The sequence below is a fragment of the Archocentrus centrarchus genome, chromosome 12 (assembly GCF_007364275.1).
Source record: "Archocentrus centrarchus isolate MPI-CPG fArcCen1 chromosome 12, fArcCen1, whole genome shotgun sequence".
Classification (NCBI taxonomy): Eukaryota; Metazoa; Chordata; class Actinopteri; order Cichliformes; family Cichlidae; genus Archocentrus; species Archocentrus centrarchus.
The window spans coordinates 24,264,491-24,286,693 of record NC_044357.1 but is presented as its reverse complement, the minus strand read 5'-3'; the positions used below and the strand labels follow the sequence as shown (position 1 = coordinate 24,286,693).

Here is a 22,203-nt window from a genome sequence, read left to right as displayed (position 1 = left end):
GTAGGGCCCGGGGGTCAGAATTGGCCCAGCAATGACTCCAATACCACACACTGGACAGCCTTGGAAAATGGGAAGGAGAGCATAAATTATGGAGAGTTTTCTGATAAAGACCTCCTCCGTGGTTTTTCATGCTACACCAAAGCAATTAAGTAATAGAAAATTTTTTGGGGGGGATAATAAAAACTTTTTGTTTCATAATTGAAGGATAATCTTGTCTTTAAGCAATTGTAATTCATTCTCTTGGACTTCTTGTTAAATTTTGAGGATTTTATTTACTTTTTCATGGACATGCTACATGCTGGGTTTCTCTGTATTAGCTAACTCCGTGTTAGAGACTCGGTCCTGTGTGTTAGATACTAGGATATTTTATATGGAATAAAATTATGATTATTTTGTTTACAGTATATGATTATGTCCACTTTAATCGTTGAATTATGGCTTATTTTATTTTGATCTATTGCAGATATAGATCTTTCTTCTTCTTCCAGATCACTTTGTGTTTTTATTGAACATTTATTGAGTTTTTGTTTATATGTGGGGAACTTTGACTTTGCTAGTAGGTGGATATATTCTAAGTTCTCCGTGTTTAGGCTTCAATCAATGCCGTTACACTGGCTACGCAATCTTTTATATACAGTCTATGGAATGATTTTGGAGCTTTTGTTGTGAAAGAACCCAAGCCGGAAGTGGTCTCCGTGCGAGGGTATCTTGAGGTGCCAGTACTCCGCAGCGGACGGTCGGTGCTGAAACGGACGGTGGGTCCAGCGAGAACGACTGTGGATATTATCGGTTACCGTTTCTGTCGTTGTTATCCTCCGGTAGCCCGTTTTCAGCTTCTTCTCGGGGGCTCATTAAGGAGACACCCTGGAAGCGCCCGGAGAACCGCGGATATCCACGCGGCACGGATGCTTCGTGACCCGCGGCAGGTGCGAAGAGACGGCGGGGGAGCCGGCGGCAACCACCGGCCGAGTGCTGCTGGTCAAGAAGATCATCATGAAGGACGGAGCAGGGGTGGGTGCACGACCCGCCATTTTACTCTTATTTATTGCTCGTTTGTAAACGCGTAGCTGTTATTGTTCAGCAGGTGTTTTTATATTGATAATCAATATTTATAAATAATGTGCGATGTATATTCAGTCCAGTTCACGCACCCAGCAACCATAATAAGACTGAATTCTTCGTGGATAAATAAATAATTAAAGGGCTGTGACATAACAGGGAATTAAAACACATGACGTAAGACTGGTTTATAAAATCAGCGCAGCGTTAAAAAGCTGATATTTTTAGTTATTTTCGAAGTCAAAATGCCCACAAAACATGTGATTTGCTGCTTAAATCTTTATACTTTATCTGCTGTTGAAGTGGTTAAAAAACATATTAAATATAAGATGCATTCAGGTGAAAAGGGGGGAAAAAGAGCTTGAGCAGATCTGGCTGATACTGCAGTTATTTTATAATAATAATAATAATAGATAATGATAATAATAGCTGAAGCAGAGCAGGTCTGGTCCAAATGGCTGGAGGTGAGTGCGCAGTATCGCAGAGAGGACGGAGCAGGTTTAATGTGGCACACAGACGGCTGCGGCTCAGTGCGATGCTGATGTGGTCGGGATCCATCAGCTGTTACATAACAGCTCCCTGCGTGAAATCCACCCGGGGAGGGCGCACGCTGAAGACCTCACCGCTCGCAGCCTCAGCATCCATTTTAACTTCCCTCATGAAGAGGAGTCAGACATTTACAGAAGCTGAAGACCACCAACACCCGCAGCTGAGTGCTTCCTGAAATGTCAGGAAAACTGAAAGTAATCAGACAGAAGCAAAATGTGGATATTTTCAGATTCCCAGCTTCAGCATCCTTCACATTTCCTGCTTTTCTCCTTGGTCAAATTAATATCTTTTGGGTTTCGCAGAGAAACGAGAAATCTGGGAAAACTGTGATGAGAATATTTAAGAAAATTATCACCAGAATGATGAAAATTACCTTTAGCTGAAACCCACATACAGCCTAAAGCCTCCAAACGAGGAATAAAACTGCATTAAATTTCTGTTTTGAGTTTAATACACCACCTGTGATAGACAGTACTTTCACTATTTTCTGATATTTTCCAGGACTGTTTAATGAATGGAGATAATTGTTAGGATGTATGGGGGCCAAGGTATGCCAAAATTAAGACTGCTGAGCGGCCAGAAGGATCTCTGCCTTAAAGGGATGCACCATTAATGAAACCTCTTCCTTTACCGTTTAAATGTCTGCATGTTTAAAATTACAATTAGTTTTTCATTGTGTACCTAAGGCTAAGAAATCTTCATAATATAATTCATAATATGACACACACACACACACACACACACATATATAAAAATATTCTGGGCTTGAATACACCGCCTGTGATGGACGGTATTTCCACTGTTTCCTGATATTTAATAAGCTGATTGATTAAACAGCTTCTCAGTGGGAATCACTGAAAGAACGTAAGGACCGCTTCCTTTAGGGGTGCTTAAAATGACAATTTTGCCCTGAGAGAAAATTTGTTGTTTTTTATTGTTTTTTGTTGTTTATTCCCATTTTAAACCAGAGACAAAGATGTCTTCATTATAAAACAATAACTATTAAAACAATAGCTTTTCAGACGCAGATAGTCTATATGTAAACTGTGGCTGTGTGTCATAAAGTGAGGACACAAATGCAGACTCAGAGGCAGACAGATAAAGAAAAACTAACCTTTTATTCAGGTTGAAGTCCAAAATAAATAAAAGACATTACATACAACCACAGAAGCAAAGGAGAATTTCAGACTTACATACACTCAAGGGAAGGGGAAACACCCTTCAGAATTAATTAATTTCAGATAGCTGAAATTAATCAATGATGATGATAAGACAGGGGAAGTAAAACTAAATGCAAGACTCGAGAAAAGACTACCAAAATAAAACCGGAACAACTAACACAGACAGAGACGTAACAATAAGATACGGGGAAACACAGGGGCATTTAATATGAACTATAACTAATCACAAAAGGCAGCAAAACTAAAACTAATAAAACCTGAAGACTAAACTGAGAATATAAGTATTAAAAAACAACCAGGAAATATCTGATGCATAAAAGGGCACAAAACTCAAAGAAACTCACACACCATCAACACAGAAATCCAAATATTAATACAAAAACTTGAAATTAATGCACAAAATCCAGGCTCATTGACACTGTGACTACTGGAGTATTTCCAGAGTAAATCTCTCTCTCTAACGATCACTTGTTCTACCCATTTACTGACATTCTTTAGTTTTATTTTGGACCCTCCTCCTGTGAAGTGAATGTAGCTGTGAATGCACAGAACATAGTGGTGACATTTGATAAGAGTTATCATAATATGTAGCACTAAAATGTGATAAGATTAGTGAAACTGTCGGGTTCATCCTGATGTAGGTAGTTTTGGGTTTACATGTGCGCTTCAGTTATGAGCAAGCTGTAACTGGCCAGTAGCATTTTAGTAATGAAGTCTTTTAGAAATAAAAGTGAGAGTTGGTAGTTGGGTTGTTAAAGGTTCAGTGTATAAAATATCACCACTAGATGTCAGTAGATTACAGATTTCAGTCACCTGGATTCTGTTTTCTTACCCCTCCCTATTCAAGTGTATAACCCTGTCTACGGTGGCCGCTGTAGGACAAACAGCTCTGGCTGCCGCTCATCTGTAGTGAGTGTAGGCTATCAGTCTGCTGTTTAACTCAGCTGTCAGTATGTGTCCACGACTATTTACTCTGGAAAGGAGTTCGATACGGGTTGATGAGTCAGTGAAGCTCACTGCTGTCTGCTGACAGCGATGCTGAGGTGAGTTGTTGAGGACGTCCTGAACCTTTCTGTTGGTAAGTGCTGCTGTTAGCTGCTGTTAGCTGGCATTAGTGAACATTGTTGGACACTTGGCAAAAAAACCCCGGCACCCACTCCTATGTATTTTTAATGGATTAATGATAAGTTTATGAGAATGCATCAGTTTGTTACAAGATGTAATTACACAGTAATCAGTGTATATCGATTATTACAAAATTCTTTTTTTAAAAAACTTTTTTTTTTTTTGCTTTTTTGGCCACAGCGGCTTTTGTTAGCAGGGGAGAGAGAGGAAATGGGGGAAAGATACAGGGGAAGACATGTGGGCAAATTGGTGACAGGCTGAGACTTGAACCCACGCCGCCCGCACTGCGCGGCATACGTATGTGGTCGCCGGCTTCACCACTAAGCCACCTGGGCACCCCTTCTATTAAATAACTTTTAAAAAATTACGTACTGTACCTTTTAATCATTAATGTAGTCAGTAGATGATGATTTAAAAACCACACTCAATTTTTAATATAGCAAAAGGTGAAAGTACGTTGGTCCCTTTCAGGAACATGATTTCACAATGTTACACTTTACATGCATGTAGGGCTGCCTGATATATCGAAAAAATATCGTCATCGAGATATTGGCACGTGCGATAGGCATATCTAAAAAATGCGCGATAATTTCTAATTATTTAATGTATAAATCACGTCTTTCTTTATGTCCGCACTTTGACCAATCCCGCGCGACCTTAAATGTGAAGGTGCCGCGTCGCTATTGGCCAGAGCGAGCACATGCTCTCAGCGGCGCAGGGAGCACGTACACACAAAGAAGGAAAACAAGCATGGCGGGAATTGAAGAGACGAGTCGAGACGAAAACAGAGAGCAACTTTTTCCTAAAAGACACTGCACCTCCGGAATTTGGGACGACTACGGTTTTTCCACACAGGACGAGTCACAGACACAAGTTCTTTGCAAGTCATGCCGAAAAATCGTGGCTATGTCAAGAGGAAACACGACAAACCTCCTTCAATACAACCACAAGGAACTTTACAACGTATATTTAACATCTAAAAACCCACAGCCTACTCCGGTAAAGTCAAGCAAACGAAAGGCAAGTTCACAAACTAACATAAATGATAGTTTCGCTTCTGCCGCTCCTTATGAGAAGGCAGAGCTCAGTGAAGTGGATTTTTATGCTAGCACTACTGACTTGTGGTCCAGTCGAACCACTGAGCCATACATGAGTTTTACCGTGCACTTTTTGACATGCAAATTTGAGCTCATTACACGCTGCCTATAAGTAGCATACTTCCCCGAGACACACACTGGTGAAAACATTGCTGCTGCCCTGCGGGATGTTTTGAACAACTGGAACTTGCCCAAACACAAACAAGTGGCCATCACAACAGATAACGGAGCGAACGTGGTGAAGGCTGCTGAGGTCAACAACTGGTTCAGAGTGCAGTGCTTTGGCCATCGCCTGCATCTGGCAATTGGTAAGTGTTAAAGATAAAAAATTACTCTCAAGACATATAGCCCTAATGTACTATAACATTTAAATGAAAAAAAAACAAACATGTGAACATGTTTGTTTATATGTTAAATAAATGCAACATTTGAAATGCATATTTGTTGTTGGTATACATTTTATATATTTTTTTTTCTTATTGGTCATGTATATTGCATTTTTAGGTAAAAAGAAAAAATATCGCGACAATATCGTTATCGCAATACTAGACCTCCATATCGCGTATCGCACTAATTTCCAATATCGTGCAGCCCTACGTGCATGTCAAGCTGAAACTGCACATAAATGCAGGACAACAGCTCATCTGGGTACATATTTACAACCTTTCTCTGTAAAATCACAGCCCCACTGTGTAACGCTCACGTAGGCGGTTAAGTGCATTGTGTAATAATACAGCAATATGGAGTAAATGTGCTTCAGCACATTATAAGAGATCCTTCTGCAAGTAGAGCCTCAAACTGAGCTTTTTATCACTTTCACAATACTGACAAAGTCCAGGGAAGTCCAAAACACTGGGCTCAGTGTTAGATTCATGTTTGGTGTTTGAGCTTCCAGTTTCTGCTTTATATCATAACTTTTGCAGGGGTCTAGCCAGCAGTTTATCACCCAGGGCTGTGCTGGGCTGCGGTACTGTCGCGCCAGGCTGAGAATTTCACCAGGTCGCTGTCTGAACTGTTTGCTGTTACCACAGTTAGCAAGCAGAAGTCTGACATGGAGTTGAAACATTCAGCTCCAGCTGACCTCAGATAGTGAGATTAAGCTTGTCCTCCATTTCTGATTGTCGGTGGCATCGGGATACTCTGCAGTCTGTGGGATAATCTCTTGAAAACGTGTATTGTGAGTGCACTGTTGTACATCTCTTTTCCTTCTTTTTTACTGCTGCTAAAACCTTGGAGCATAGGATGAAATATTTCAGTTATTTGCTTTTTCTGCTGGCATCTTTAAAAATTTATAAACTTCCAGAGTCCTTCTAGATGGCAGCAATCTCTGAGCAATGATCTCTGCAGTTATTTTGAAGCCTCTTTCTAAAGGAATGGGGAGAAAGCCATAACATTATTTTTCTGTGGTCTCCAGGGCATAAAACCTGTTATTCTTATTTTTTAAAAATGCTTGAAAAGTTTGGTAAATTTGCCCCAAAATAAGGTTGAAAAGCAAGTTAAACTACATGATTGGCTCTTTGGTTGGAGGGCAGAGTAAGAGCAAGGTGAGGCCCGCTCCACATGAACTTTTTGATGGCTGCAGTTAGTACTTATTTATAATGCTTATTCTTTTTTGTTTGTTTAGGTTTTTCAGTTAATAAATTAATTGTTTTGTCTCTAAAATGACAGAAAATAGTGTCCATCCCAGTTTATCTTTGTCCACTGGGACGTGTTGAAGTGTTTTATTTAGTCAATAGTAAAGTGATCATCAGTTCAATTATGCACATGCTTGAAAAATGACTTAACCCTTTCCAGCCTGGAGGTTCCTCTCAAAGCGTAACTCAAGGCCATTTTAGCTCGGCTGTTCTGAAGAAAAAGTCGAGCTATCGTCAGAGCCTCGGTATCAGCATCTGTTCCACAAAAACTTTAACACTGGCCATAATTCGACAACGATGTGTTCAAATTCACACCAGACTAGATACATCAAACTTCACACGCTTGTTCGCTATTGCAAGGGCTACATGTTGACCAAGGGCCATAAATCTGTCATGCATTTGACATAATTATCTTCCCCCTTCCTCCCATTATGAATCCAGCGTTGGGATCCACTCAGCAGTTCTCTTGTTTACTCTGCAATGCACAGTTGCAGTTTGGCTGAAGCAAAAGTGACAATTTTTGATGGTTTTTTTAATCTCACTCCAGCCAATGCAAAATTTCCAAAGTGTCGCTTATCATTTAACTTCTTAATATCAAACAGGTCGTTGCTCAGGGTTAGCAGCATAATTTTCATCTATTATAACCAAATGGGAATCTTAGAACAGCAGAACTATAAGGCCAAATATATTTAAAAGACTTGATATAAAAGACAATATCCAGTAGTTTCTGAAACTGAAACGCTGTCGGTCTTTGATTGGTCCACAGGTGAAGGTTTTGCAGCTGTTCCTGGCTAAATTTGGGGATGTTTTTCAGAGGAACTGAAAAAGCATTCGAGGGAAAATTTGCAACTAAAAATAGATCTCAGAGAAAGCTCCATTCCCTCCTCTATGAGCAGCATTTGTTGTGCATCAATTTTAAATTCCAGAATTTATGGAGGTTTCCAAGTTAAATTCAAAATTTTAGCTTGATTTGTTCATATCTCAGTCTGGCCTGGTCGTGGAGACACATAGACTTACCTTATTTTTTAAAAATCTGCATGTTTCCTTTATCCTTAGAGCCCAAAATTGTTTATTTTGATCCTATAGTTGTGGTGCAGTTATGGACTGAACTCGAGATGTTTTTCAGACAGATAATGGTGAGAGCAAAGCAGTGAATTCATTCTTAAAATAGAAGACATTAAGCCTCAATCAAGCAAGCTGTTATAGCACCTAAAATGATCGAGTGGGGTCGCTGTATTTTATTTATGAATGATTTCTTTATCAAGGCTTTACTCTTTCCTTTATACGTGACAGCTTTTCTCAGATGTTCTGTTATTATTCCTGGGTTTCATTCATTTCTGTTTAAAAAAAACACACATGGTACCAACAATGTTGCATTCATCTACACAATCCTCATCTGTTACTGCTTAAAAAATGAATTTGATTTGTTTCAATAATACTAGAAAAAACTTGAAACTTAAGAAATGACTGAGTGAATTATGTATTTAAGGGTATGCTAGTATGATTTTAACACAATAATATAGATGAAGTGGTGACTCTGAAATAGTCTGATCACCAACACAATTCAATGAAATCATGATAGTCTTTTTTTTTTTTCATTCTTTTTTACTTCCATGCATCGGGATATGACCGGATACTCGTATACATGAAAATTTCAATAAAATCCATGCTTATGACGTTAAAACATATTTCCCACACAACTTGCCACCCAATGGGCTAATTCATGTAAAAAAAAAAAAAACCTTCTACTTACTGTTGTAATTATAGAAGAAGACAAGTTATTACAACAGTTTAAAATTTCTTTGGCGTGTCACATTCGTGTTCATGTATTCAGTAAATTATTATCATGTATTCAGTAAAGGGCTGTGTTCGGTCTCAAAGGCAGCCAAACACTGAAACCTGTAAGCGGCTGTCTTTAATATCGCTCCTGCTGATGTGAAAATTATTTGGACAGAAGGGCAGCCAAGAGTAACTCATCATGTAAGTGTCTAAATCTGTGTTAGTAAACCTGCTTTTAGTCAAACTAAAGATAGAAAATGCTCCAATTTGCCACCTAAATCCTGTGCATCTGTGTCAGTGGGCTGGTAATCATTTTATGTGGGGTGCTCCAGTTTTAATACTCGCTGTGTTTTAATCATCCAGAACTGTGTTAGAAAATGGGTTTAGCTCAGAGTCCTCTTTTACTTGTCTGCTATAAAAAAGTGTGAGTATTTAACCCATGAAGGTCCACCTTTTACCATTACTGTACATGTTGTGTCAATCACTTTATCCTTTCCACAAAATTTTTGTTCATTTATTACCTTGGTTGATGTTTCTGCAGCATTGAAATCCTTTACAGGATGAATCCAATTCCAAACAAGCATGAATTTTGCCTCACACCAAGTCTGACTGGTACTCACGCTGGTCCGAGCTTTAGCAGCAGCAGTGATGATTTGCTTTCCATGCTTCGTGCCATGCAGTCCTGGCGAAGCGAGAAAAAACTGACAGCAGCTGGTACTGTGTTTGAGGAAGGATTGTAATGCTGTTATTTGTTTGCAGGAACGCAAAATCTTTGGTTCGTATGAGTGCGACGAAGATTCGTTTGTGTTCCAGTGGTTCCCCTTTATCTGGTGGCATTTGTTGTAATGGTGGCCTCAACCTGTGGTGATGGCTCACATAATTCGCTAAATAAGAGGGGTACCAGGTAGGTGGAGAAAAGATGACGAACGTAGGCTGCTGTCTCTCAGCGGCATGTTGCAACCTTATTAAATAGATACAGAATTAACTAGTAAAACTCTAATTTTGGAAGAAACCAGAATCATTTTTCCATCATGTGACGTTATAGCTCTGGAGCACAAGAAGCAACAGAAACAGAAAGATTTTTGAAGGATTTGTGAAAATATTTTGCACATAAATTCTGACTTGGTGTGTAAATAATTTTGGTATTCACTCGAATTCTCAGATGTCAGACCCCAGGGGACAATTTTCAACAGTCCCAACTCTCAACTGCATTAGCATGTGATGATAATGTCATGTTGAGACAAAAAATGGCAGGTAACAAACACAAAAAAGGGCTTGGAAGGAAGGGAAACCATTAAAACCCGATGGATGGTTTGGAAAGTGACCAGTTGGGATGAAATGGATCAAAACTTAAAGATTAAAGAGGGTTCCACTGGTTTAATGTCTCATTATGTTAGTACTGGATCTGCAACAGACAAAACCTGCACAAGAATTCCCAGAATTGGACTTGTTGCATACAAGCAGCCCCACCTTTAAAACTCTGCCGTCCTGGTTTGTTATGCAAATGTCATCTTAGAAATTTGTAGCTCCAAAGCCCGAGCTTGGATTTCCTGTGAAAGATGGACATAGCCACCATGACACTGCCCATGGGTGTGTGGACTACCATTTGAAGTTTCCACTTTGGCATTTTTGTCCTTCACTATCTTAGTTTTGTAACCAAAGTAACCAGATGTGGAGTAGATATCTGTCTAGCTTGGCCGAACAGGAGAATAAATGAAAAAAGAAAAACCAAAAAAACAAATTTAGTTGAAATAAGATCTTCATTTAGCTTATTGAAGAAGACCTCAGCCTAGTTGTGACGATTTCTCCTACATTTCTATACAATCTGCTGGCATTAGAAAGAATGCAGGTTAAGACACCTGGAGGCTATGTCCATCTTTTATATACCAAAACAAAGATAACCTTTATGATGTCATCAAGGTTATTGAAAAAAATCACTTAAAACCCAGGGGAGTTATAAAACTATTAACCATCGTGGTGTGAAACTGATGGCATTCCCTTTTAATTATCTTAAGTCCTGTTGAAATAAAACATTAAAATCTATTTGTGATAATATAATACATTTCTGTTTTTCCCTTTTGTTTCAGCTCCAGCAGGGCATCGGCAGGCCCAGCGTGTATCACGCCGTGGTGGTGATCTTCCTGGAGTTCTTCTCCTGGGGTTTGCTCACCACACCCATGCTCACTGTGAGTTTTTACAGTTTTGGTTTTTATATATAGCTTGGCTCATTCAAAGCTCCCATGTGGATAAGACCAACCAATAAAGGATGAGCGTAAAGATTAGTCACGGTGTGTAGGCAGCAGCATTACAGAGATGGTATCAGTGTCCTGTGTGCTGTTAGTCCTTTTCTCCAGGTCTGCTTTGCACTTTCAAATGCACTTATTAAAGTAAGACTGAGCTATATTGTTTATTGCCAGACGAAGATGATAAAAGAAATCTATGTTGTTGCATTCTCCTCCACATAAACTATATTGCCGAAAGTATTGGCTCATCCCATTCTTAATCCATAGAGTTTAATATGATGTGGGCCCACCCTCTGAGCTATAACAGCTTCAGCTCTTCTAGGAAGTCTTTCCACAAGTTTAGGAGTGTTTATGGGAACTTCTGACCATTCTTCCAGAAGCACATCTGTGAGGTCAGACACTGATGTTGGAGAGAAGGCCTGGCTCACAGTCTCCGCTCTAATCCATCCCAAAGGTGTTCTATCAGGCTGAGGTCAGGACTCTGTGCAGGCCAGTCAAGTTCTTCCACACCAAACTGGCTCATCCATGTCTTTATGGAGCTGCTTTGTGCACTGGTGTGCAGTCATGTTGGAACAGGAAGGGGCCATCCCCAAACTGTCCAAAATGTCTTGGTATGCCAAAGCATTAAGAGTTCCTTTCACTGGAACTAAGGGGCCGAGCCCAACTCCTGAAAAACCCCCCATACCATAACCCCCCCCTCCACCAAACTTTACACTTGACACAATGCAGTCAGGCAGGTTTCCAGAGAACACGTCTCCACTGCTCTAGATTCCAGTGGTGGTGTGCTTTGCATCACTCATCCGAATGCTTTGCATTGAGCTGGTGATGTAAGGCTTGGATGCATCTGCCATGGAAACCTTCATGAACTCTCTAACACACTGTTCTTGAGCTGATCTGAAGGTCACATGAAGTTGGAGGTCTGTAGTGATTGAGTCTGCAGAAAGTTGTGACCTCTGTGCACTATGACCCTCAGGATCTGCTGATTCGGTCTCCTCATTCTACGTGGCCTACCACTTCATGCCAAGTTTGCTGCTGTTCCCCAATTACTTCCATTTGTTACAGCTAACAGTTGACTGTGGAATATTTGCATCTGGAATATTTGCATGAATTTTGCATCCTGTCACGGTACCACGCTGGACTCACTGAGCTCCTGAGAGCGACCCATTCGTTCACTGATTGTAGAAGCAGTCTGCATGTTTAGGTGCTGGTTTATACACCTGTGGCCATGGAAGAGATTGGAGCACCTGGATTCAATGATTTGGATGGCTGATTGAATACTTTTGGCAATATAGCGGATCTGACTGACAGTATATGTTATGTTACACCAAAATGGACAATAAAACAAATATTAACTCTTTGGTATTAATCTGGGCTTCATCCTGGTCTCTGGCATCGGGTTTGGTTGGTAAAGCATTAAGAAAAGTAATGGTTTTGAATTATTAACAACCACATCTGCATCCAGTTTGGAAGTTTAAAATTATACAAAGCTAAATTTGGTAAATGAACCACTAAGTTATGTGTTTTTTATGGGCCATTTTCCCAGACAGGGATTAATCCATAGTCCCAGACCATAAATGTTGTTTTTCTTTTTTTCCAGGACTAGACTTAATCCATGCTCGGGAAACTTGGCTGTGATTCTTGTGAGATACATAGATGCATCTTGGTCTAAAATTGCTTATATGTTATAAAGATCAGTGAAATTCTAAGATTAGAACATTTAAAATGAAACTATCAATGTGCAAATGAAGTGTTAGCTGTAGCCCCTTAACTGGCAAGGGCCCGGTGACGGGCCGTTTGTAGTCCCTTTTATATGCAGGCTAGACCCTCCCATTTTTATTGACACGTCATTCGGCCAATCATGTAACTGGCTGCACCAAATCACCTGACAAGCTACGTGACGCCCTCTGAGTATTATTGGCTCTGGGAAACCCATTTCTTAACATTATTGGCCGAATGAGGTGTCAGTCAAAATGGGCGGGTCTAGCCTGCCTATAAATGCACTTCATTCGGCCCGCGGACCAGATGCAGCCGATTAATAGGCTATGAATGGGTTTTCAGAGCCAATAATAACCAGAGGTGTTATGTAGTTGTTTCAGGTGATTTTATTTGCTGCCAGTTAAGGGGTTAATTTGAGGGGTGAAAAAAAATTTTGCATTGACCAATATATTATATACAGTTCCATATTTTCAGTGGCTTGAATGTTTACTTTTTTAATTTTTAAGACTTTGTGGATCCAAGTTTGCATCCTGATCCAAAAACTGCTTTTAGTTTGGCTCATACTGTGTAGGTTTCATTTATGATGGTGCTGTATCGTTTCTCTAGGTTTTGCATGAAACATTTCCCCAGCACACGTTCCTGATGAACGGACTCATTCAGGGTGTGAAGGTAAGAAAACTCACCTGTTCAGATTTGTGACTCATTCTGTAGAGACGGCACAAATTAGGAGCACAGCAGTGATTTAGGAAGATGGTTACAGTGAAAAAGCATGAGCACAGATATATTTCACCACACTTTTTTTTACTGTTGTTATTACTGACTGTCTTTCTAGGTCTGCTGTCATTCATGTCTGCGCCTCTGATTGGTGCATTATCTGACGTGTGGGGCAGGCGGTCCTTCCTTTTGGTCACCGTCTTCTTCACCTGTGCTCCGATCCCTCTGATGAGCTTCAGCCCTGGTAGGACTCAGCTGTTTCTCAGCCATTGTCTGTAATGAAATTAACAGCTGTTAAATGTAGCAGTGGCTAAAATAGAGGATAAATCTGTACAAAAAGTGAGTTAGTATGCGTGGACAGTTGAAACAGTAACCTGTCTGTAACTGAGAAAGGGTCAGTTGAAGTACTTAAGATCAGATAGGAGCTACTGCTCTAATGGATCCAAACTATGTAAAATATCTTTATGAAATACTTCAGTGTACCAGGCAAAAATCAGTTCACAGCTGGATTTCAGTCATTTAGAGAGTCCGAGAAGTTTAAGTTCTCATGCCTGTCTTCTTAAAACTGAAGCGATTCTCTCGCACGTCGCTCTTCCTCCAGGTGGTACTTCGCCATGATCTCCATGTCTGGAGCCTTCTCCGTCACTTTCTCATCAGCTTTGCCTACGTTTTGCTGAGTGACGGATGAAAGAGAGGAGTACAGCCTACGGTCTGGTAAGGAGTCCTGTTTAATGTACACGCCTAAAATCAAACATCAGGCAGACAGTTGAATTGATGGTGGTGTTGAATTGCTGACACTGAATCTGTGACCTTACATGGAAAGAAACTGACAGCTGACAGGAAATACTGAGCTGCATCCTCTGAAATTCGTGCCCTCAGGTGTCGGCCACCTTTGCAGCCAGCCTGGTGACGAGCCCGGCCATCGGGGCGTACCTTTCTGCCTGGTATGGGGACAACCTGGTGGTTCTGGTGGCCACGCTGATCGCTCTGGCTGACATCTGCTTCATCCTGCTGGCCGTGCCCGAGTCTTTGCCCGACAAGATGAGGCTCAGCACTGGGGGACGCCTATTTCCTGGGAGCATGCCGACCCATTTGCTGTCAGTATCCAGTAACTTATAGAACCGTATCTGAATAGCTGGTTAAATAATGAGCTCAAAGCAGATCATCTGGTTTATTTTTGTAGTTGCATGAAGCCTTTCCTCAGTGATTTGACTCTCTTCTCTGTTTTTGGACACAGTATGTAAAGTGGAGACGTTGGTGAAGGCACCTCAATGTTCCTCAACCAGTAACTTTATTTTAATAATTTTAGTTGCTAAACATGTATGCATGGTAGCTCGTTCTTGTTTTTTTTTTTTTTTGTTTTTTTGGGGGGGGGGGGGGGGGTGGGGGGGGGGGGGGGCGGGGGGGGGGGAGGGGGGGGGGGAGGGGGGGGTGTGGGGGGGGGGGTGGGGGGGGGGGGGGTTGAATGGGAGGAATGAGATGGAAGTTACTTGCATGTTGCAGCCTATAACGTTCAACCTTTGAATCCCAGCTATCATTAAGACTAACTGATCATCTGACAGCACTGGTGTTGTATTTCCTTTCTCTCTGTCCCTCTCTCTTTCTTTCTCTCTCTCCTTCAGTCTCTGAGGAAGGTGGGTCAGGACTCCACGGTCTTATTGATCTGTATCACCGTGTTCCTGTTACCTACCTGAGGCCGGACAGTACTCCAGTTTCTTCCTTTACCTGAGACAGGTGAGGCGTCTGATGCACTGATTTTGGTTAACCTCCTGAGACCTGAGCTCCTGTTTGCGATGCATTTTCAATTTCTCCTATATATTTGTGATTAGATGGACCTGATATGTATATATACTAAGCTTCCTCTTTGAGCAGGAAGTTGTATTTTGTTACATGGTTGTTATATACTTTTGTGAGAAAAAAAGATGTCCTCAGATGTGGACACTGGGAGTGTTTTATAGCATAACAAGAATGTAATGTCCCCATATGTGGACGCAGGGTCTCAGGAGGTTAAGGCATAAAAGGTCAGCAGTTCTTTTGTGTCTGCAGTTATCTGTTTCATTCAAAAAAATCAATGGGCCTCATTCACTAATATTGTATAAAAGTAAGTACACATGAAAAGTTACTGACGGATTTATACAACATGCACACTGGCCAGTTTTCTTTATACCACCGTGTGTATGCTAGTGAATCAGAATCATTTTAAATCAATGGGTTTGCGCCCTACCTGCAATCTGCATACTTACATTTTTTTTATAATGAAACATGTTTACCATGAGGTGAAGTTGAGAAAGTGGTGATGATGTAAGAGAGACGCCCGTGTGCTAAGGCAAAAAAAGCAGGAGAAAATCTGAGGGAAGAAACTGAAACAATAGTGTCTGAGGAGGAAGCCAGAAAAGGCATAGGTTTCCAAAGTTTTTCCACACGACTGATGATGCTTGAGCTGTAATAACAGGTCTGCAGAATATTGTTTCCCTGAGCCACAACAGAGCACTGTAAAGAACTAGATTAACCTAAAACTCAATACTCCATCTGCATATAAAGCTGTTCGCTCACAGTAAATCGATTTCCTCAGCTAACCCTTAATGAAATCTGAAAAACCACTACAGAGGCCCCTCAAACCTTGAATTACAACTCTAATCATCAACTTTTGTCTCGCTGTGTTTTGTAGTTGTATCAGTTGCTCACCTGAAAGTTGAGAACGTTTGAATTGGGGTCCTGCCCCACTTTTGCCTCACCATTGGTTATTTCTCCTTTTGTCACTGCAAGTTGGTGAATTGCAGAAATCTTTTTCCTGTGAGAAGCCCCTTTACTTTACTCTCCGTCTTTTCTACTCACATTCTTCTATTTTTCAGTAAATATGTGTCAGAGTTGTTACTTGTTAAACAAAATTATGTTGTCTTTTATAGTACCAATAAAGATTAATTTTCTGTCTCTCTCCAGGTCATAAACCTTCTCCTCAAACAACCCTCGCTGTTTTTATAGGAGTGGTGGGCATTCTGTCCATCGTCGCTCAGGTAACCAACACATTAGAGATATTTTATTACCCCCTTTAACACAGGCCCCATTTACACTCATCCTTTCAAGTGTTACTTACCCAGATTACATTTAGATGTGCACTAGAGGGGCAACAATGAGACAACCCCCAAAGCAGCAGTGGGTTTTACAGTTTGACATTTTTTCCCTCCACATCTTTTCTGTTTTCCACTAGTTCTGCATTTGGCTAGGGTCAGAGTCACTGCTGGTAGCATGAGGCCATACCTGACCCTACAGAGGCTGCACAGGTAGTCCAACTCCTCCAGGATGGCACATCAATACGTGCCATTGCCAGAAGGTTTGCTGTGTCTCCCAGCACAGTCTCAGAGCATGGAGGAGACAGGCAGGAACTCTAGGAGAGCTGGACAGGGCTGTAGAAGGTCCGTAACCCATCAGCAGGACCAGTATCTGCTCCTGTGTGCAAGGGAGGACCATGATGAGCACTGCAGAGCTACAACATGACCTCCAGCAGCCACTGCTGTGAATGTGTCTGAGCAAACAATCAGAAACAGACTTCATGAGGGTGGGCTCAGGGCCTGATGTCCTCTAGTGGGCGCTGTGCTCACTTGCTTCACACCGTGGAGCCCGATTGGCATTTGCCATAGAATACCAGAATTAGCAGGTCCACCACTGGCACCCTGTGCTTTCCACAGATGAGAGCAGGATCACCCTGAGCACATGTGACAGATGTTAAAGGGTCTGGAGAAGCTGTGGAGAACGTTATGGCCGCCTGTAACATCGTTCAGCATGACCAGTTTGGTGGTGGGTCGGTGATGGAGGGACACACAGACCTGTACAGGCTAAGCAACGGCACCCTGACTGCCATCAGGTATCAGGATGAAATCCTTAGATCTGCTGTCAGACCTACGCTGGTGCAGTGGGTCCTGGGTTCTTCCTGGTGCACAACAATGCCCGACCTCATGTGGTGAGAGTATGCAGGCAGTTTCCTGGAGGATGGACCAATTGATACCACTGACTGACCCCCAACGCTCACCTGACCTAAATTTTAAAATCAGGCTAGTCCAATTTGGGCAAAGTAGACTAGCCTGCTGCATCATTTTTTTTCACTTTGATTTTCAGGGTGTCTCTGAATTCAGCCCTCTGTGGGACGATCATTTTCATTTCCATCAAATAATGTGGGATCTTTTTGTTCCTAACACATTACTCAGTCCATACCAGTATAGATATCCAGCAGGATTTTTTTTCCCTTTGAGATCTGATTGTGTTTTCAAAGTGTTCCTTTAATTTTTTGAGCAGTGTATTTATGTTAATGAATTCTGTGAACTCTTAAATAATTGTAAATTCCCATCTCCTCTCTCTGCCCACAGACGCTCTTCCTCACGCTGCTGATGAGAAACTCTGGGTACTAAAAACACCGTTCTGTTGGGTTTGGGCTTCCAGATCCTTCAGCTGGCCTGGTACGCTTTGGATCAGAGCCATGGTGAGAGCTGCTGTGTGTGTGTTTGTGCAGCAGGCAATTATTTACATACTTTTGCCATTTTCTTTGAATTCCCACTCACAAAAAGACCAGATATACACACCTTTAACCGTGTGTGTGCGTGTGTGTAACAGGATGATGTGGGCTTGCTGGTGCTGTAGCAGCGATGTCCTCCCATCACCTTCCCAGCCGTTCTGCTTTGGTGTCACAGTCTGCTGATCCCGATAAACAAGGTGACAAATAAATCTGCCCTCTCTTTGTCCTCGCTCACATCAGTAGGTCACCGTTATGTAATAGATGTTCAGACTGTAGTTGTTACTTAACCAAGCCAGTCAAATAACTCTAGCATCACCACCGCGTCTTCATGACCTGCCCCCCCCCCCCCCCCCCCCCTCACAGGTGTGGTGCAGGGGATGATCACAGGCATCAGAGGTCTGTGCAACGGCCTCGGTCCAGCTCTGTACGGATTCGTCTTCTTCTCTTCAATGTCGAGTTTACTCCATGGATCCCATCCAGGGAGAGTACGACATCGACCCCCTGCCACTGCACAGTCCCCACTGAGGTACAGCACGCACTGCAATCCTGATAACAAGTCATAGTAGAGGAACAGTTATGGTTTCCGGGTCTGTGCTGTAGTGCCTTAAATCTGCATTCTGTTTGCACACCCTCACATCCAAGTATGGTCACTTCTGGCTCCAAAATACCAACATGGAGGCAGCCAAAAACGTAAACTTTGAGATCCATAAACCAATCCATGACTTCACTTTGGCTACGTGGATCTTTTATATACAATCTAACGGGTCAAGCAAAGCAACAAAGAGAATGATGTGAAGCTGTAGTGGGCAGCCCGCTGTGTTGGCCAACAGTTACAGCTGATTGAAGACAATCAGCCTCCAGTCTCTGTCGCCCTGGTCTTCTTTGTTACATTAAAAAAAATGTTACTTAGTTTAAGGTTGAAAAACATTTATCCGTCCATCCATTTTCGGGGAAGGCTCCAGCCAGGACGGGTTACTGAGAACAGGGACTGTCCCTGAGAAATGGGGACGTGATGTAATTGAACGATCCAACATGGAAAACAACCGCTAATGTCCGCTTACAGGATAATTAGCTGCTGTGCTACGGCACATCTAGATGCCGATGCCTCCACCAGTCAATCAAATACTGATAAAGACACGCCCCTGAGTTAGTAGAAGACATTTTCAATTAAACAACAAATCAAATTGTCAATAATAAAGTTCTCTGGCATGTACTTTTGTCGTTGAAATTGGACTTTCTTTCTCTCTCCCGTTCTCCTAGCGAGCGCTAATCCCGGGCCCACCCTTCCTGCTGGGGGCGTGCACCGTGGTCGTCGCTTTCCTCGTCGCTCTCTTCATCCTGAGAAAACCTCCTGCTCCTCCTCTTCCCTCCCAGCTGTCCCTCAACGACAAGCCCCGCCCAGACAGCAAAGAGTCCATGTCCTCGCTGGCCGGCGTCCACATCAACACGCCGCTCCCGGGCAGGTGATGAGGAGAGCCCGCCCGCTGCCTGCGACGCGGACTTTGAGCCGCTGCTGCACGACAGCATCGTTTGATGGACAGGTGGAGGGCGGGGCTTAAGGCGTGGTTTGATTGAGTGACGCTTTGTAACAAAGAACACATTTTTTTTGCCGTCCGGCAGAACTAAGTGTACTTTTACTGGTTGGCTGGAGAAGCTCTTTGCTAGAAGGTTGGGACTAACATTTTTATTCACAGAGGTCGTGACCCATGAGATAATGATTCTTCAAAGAGCTGCGAAACAAGATTGTCACCATGCAATCGGAAAGGGGATTCACAGACGATTAGTTGCCTGACAGGAACGAGAGGCGGGACCAACTTTTTTTCTTTTTTTTTTTTATTAGTATTTCGGGGTTTTCTTTAATGGGAAGGGGGCGTGTCTGGTTTAGGGATCCGCCCACTTTAACCGGAAGTATGTTTGAGGTTTTCACTGAAGGTTTTGTTCAACTTTAATCTTGAAGAAAGGTGTGTTCTTACCTTTTAGCTGTATCATTCTGACGCTGTGTTTTCTCTGGTTCTTGTACAAAACAACACGTCTGCATCGTATTTAAAGCAGCCAAAACATCTGTGTTGATTTATACTCTCTCTTTTTATTGTTGTTGTTAAGATTTCTTTTTTAGTTACAGGTAACAGTATTTTTTAATTATTATTTTTTAATTGTACAGTATCTTACTTGCTAAGAGCTCAGAGTGCTAACTGAGGTGTGAATGTGATGAGCTGAGAGAGTCAACTACCTGAAATATCAATTTTAATCATGTTTTTTTGTTTCTTTACATTTAAAACCAGAGCAAAACAGAGTTCAGCCAATCCAAAAGATGCAGATAATTAACAAAAAGCTGTTTGGTTTTTTTTTTCACCAGATGGTTTTTACATTTATTTTTCCCACTTAGTGTACCAGTTTGTGACTCTACCTCACAATCAACCTTGTTTTTCTTATATTCCATCATGTGTTTTTATTTTTTTAATCTTTCAAAGTCACTTTATGAAAGTGCTGCTGGCTGCTGGCAGTGGGAATGTCCCGGTGTCTCCGCCTGTCTTCTTCACTTCCACTGGGTGCTTTAGCCTCGCTGTATTTTCGTGCAAGTTGATTTTTAACTTGCAAAAATACTGCCAACATGAGGTGTGTTTTCTTCCCCTGGCAGCAGTGATAATTCCTGTGAATGAACTTATACTTGAAGCACCAGAGAGAGATTCTACAAGAGCTTTAGAGAAGATTTCCAACATATGTTGAGGAGTTTAACAGTGTGTAAATGGCACAGAGTGTATATAGCGACCTGCTTTATGACCTTAAAATGTAAATGTACATGTGAATGATATTATGGTTTGTATATAGTGTAAGTGAAGTGTGGGATTGGCTTGCTTGTTGTGGTTGTGTGTAGCTCGGTGGGATGGGGTGGGGTGGTTCGAGCCCCCTGTACGCAGCTAAACTGTTACTTTACAAGACCAACAGTCGTTTTTAAATTCATGCAGCTCACACAGACCTCTCCTTTTCCTCTTACTTACACCTGAGTGTATTCACCTGCACACTAGTATCCGGGTGATCAGTATTAATGGAAAACTCGATGCAAAAGTTCGGCTGCCAAAGAGGTTTTGACCTCCGCAAAAAAGAAGGAAAAGAAAGGTAACACAAACTCTTTGCCTTAACTGTATGTGGACCAGTCATTCTTTATGTGTGTGGTCACCCCCCCTCAAAAAGAAAAATGGTGACAGATATTCACCCGTAACAGCAGGCGGGAGGAGGAGTGGTGCAGGCGGTAGCTGGAGTCGAGTTAAAGTACCACATTCTCCACATTTACCAGGAAGTCCTGACTCCTTTTTTCGTTCCGTCTTTATAAAGCTAAATTGAACCATCCCGCTCTGGATGACCATTTCGGGCTCGTGTCGGGAGAATCCACGGCCTACGGGAGAACTCAGCTGATTTTTTTTTTTCACTGAAGCTGAAATATTTTTAGCTGGCACAGATATGTCTGTGTGAAACACATGAAACCTCACTTTACATTTGCTTGATCGCACCCTAAAGCTCGTTTTTGGAATAAATCCCACGCGGGCCTGTTCTGCTCATTTCCTTATACACTTGATCCGGACTGGAGCAAAGGGTTGTTATCTTATAAGTGCAACCACTCAGCTGATCCTTTAAATTTTTATTCAACCAGGGAGTGAGAAGTGTCCTGTGCTAACACAGGCCAGATTGATTAGTCTCCCACAAGCATCCACCCCCACAAACCGATGGGAGAAATACTCCAAATGTTTACATAAGGAATTTGGTATAACGTACCAGGAAGTCTGATCATTTTTCTTAGTTTAGTCTGATCACAGTGCAAGGCCACCCTCCCTTTAAGGCAACCTTGTTCTGACTGGCTGCCTCTCACTAACAGAGACTTGACTAGCAGGAGGGTGGGGCTTCTGTGCTGATGACCTTATAGGAGATTTCCTCTTTTTGATGTCATACAGAGCCAAGAGCAGAAAAAAAACATCTGAAATGAAGCACTTGGAGCAGTCTGAGATGACGTGTACATACACTGACCTCATTATTTCAAACATATATATAAACATTCACCACTGGAACAGGATGCGTACAAGAAAAAAGCAGAATAAGTCCACCTTAATGAAATCAAATGGTGCTGGATAATGTTACCTTATCTGTTACTTTTTAGCTTGTTCATTAATTAAGCTAAAATTTATTTCAGTGTGTTTCAGGCACACACAGAGCCCAGATCAGAGGGAGGATATTAGTGTGTATGTGAACACATTGGGGTTTAATTTGATCCTCCACTGCAACACACTCAGTTCCTTCACCAGCAGTGCAGCTGACTCTACAGTGTAAATATTGTACATGGACCGGACATGTACGTGGGACATACGCTGTAAATACACCTTGTCTGTCGTCTTGTCTGGAAGTGTACAAGCCAGTTGTTGGTTAATTGGAAATAAAAGCAGTTCAACAACACGTTGCATCTCATTCTTTTTTTCCATACTTACACCAGCTGTTGTTCATGCTCCTGAGAGCCTTGAAGCTGCTTTTCTTCACCCTAATCAGCTGCAGCGCCTCATTTTAAAAGCTTTGAAAAAACATGTTCTTTCTCTTTAAATGACTGGACAGCTC

The 22,203-nt window shown here is 41.9% G+C and overlaps 1 pseudogene; it reads left to right on the top strand.

Annotated features, from left to right (window-relative positions):
- Nucleotides 1-858: 858 nt before the first annotated feature.
- On the top strand, nucleotides 859-22,040 carry LOC115789073 (hippocampus abundant transcript 1 protein-like; annotated as a pseudogene).
- The last annotated feature ends 163 nt before the right edge of the window (nucleotides 22,041-22,203 follow it).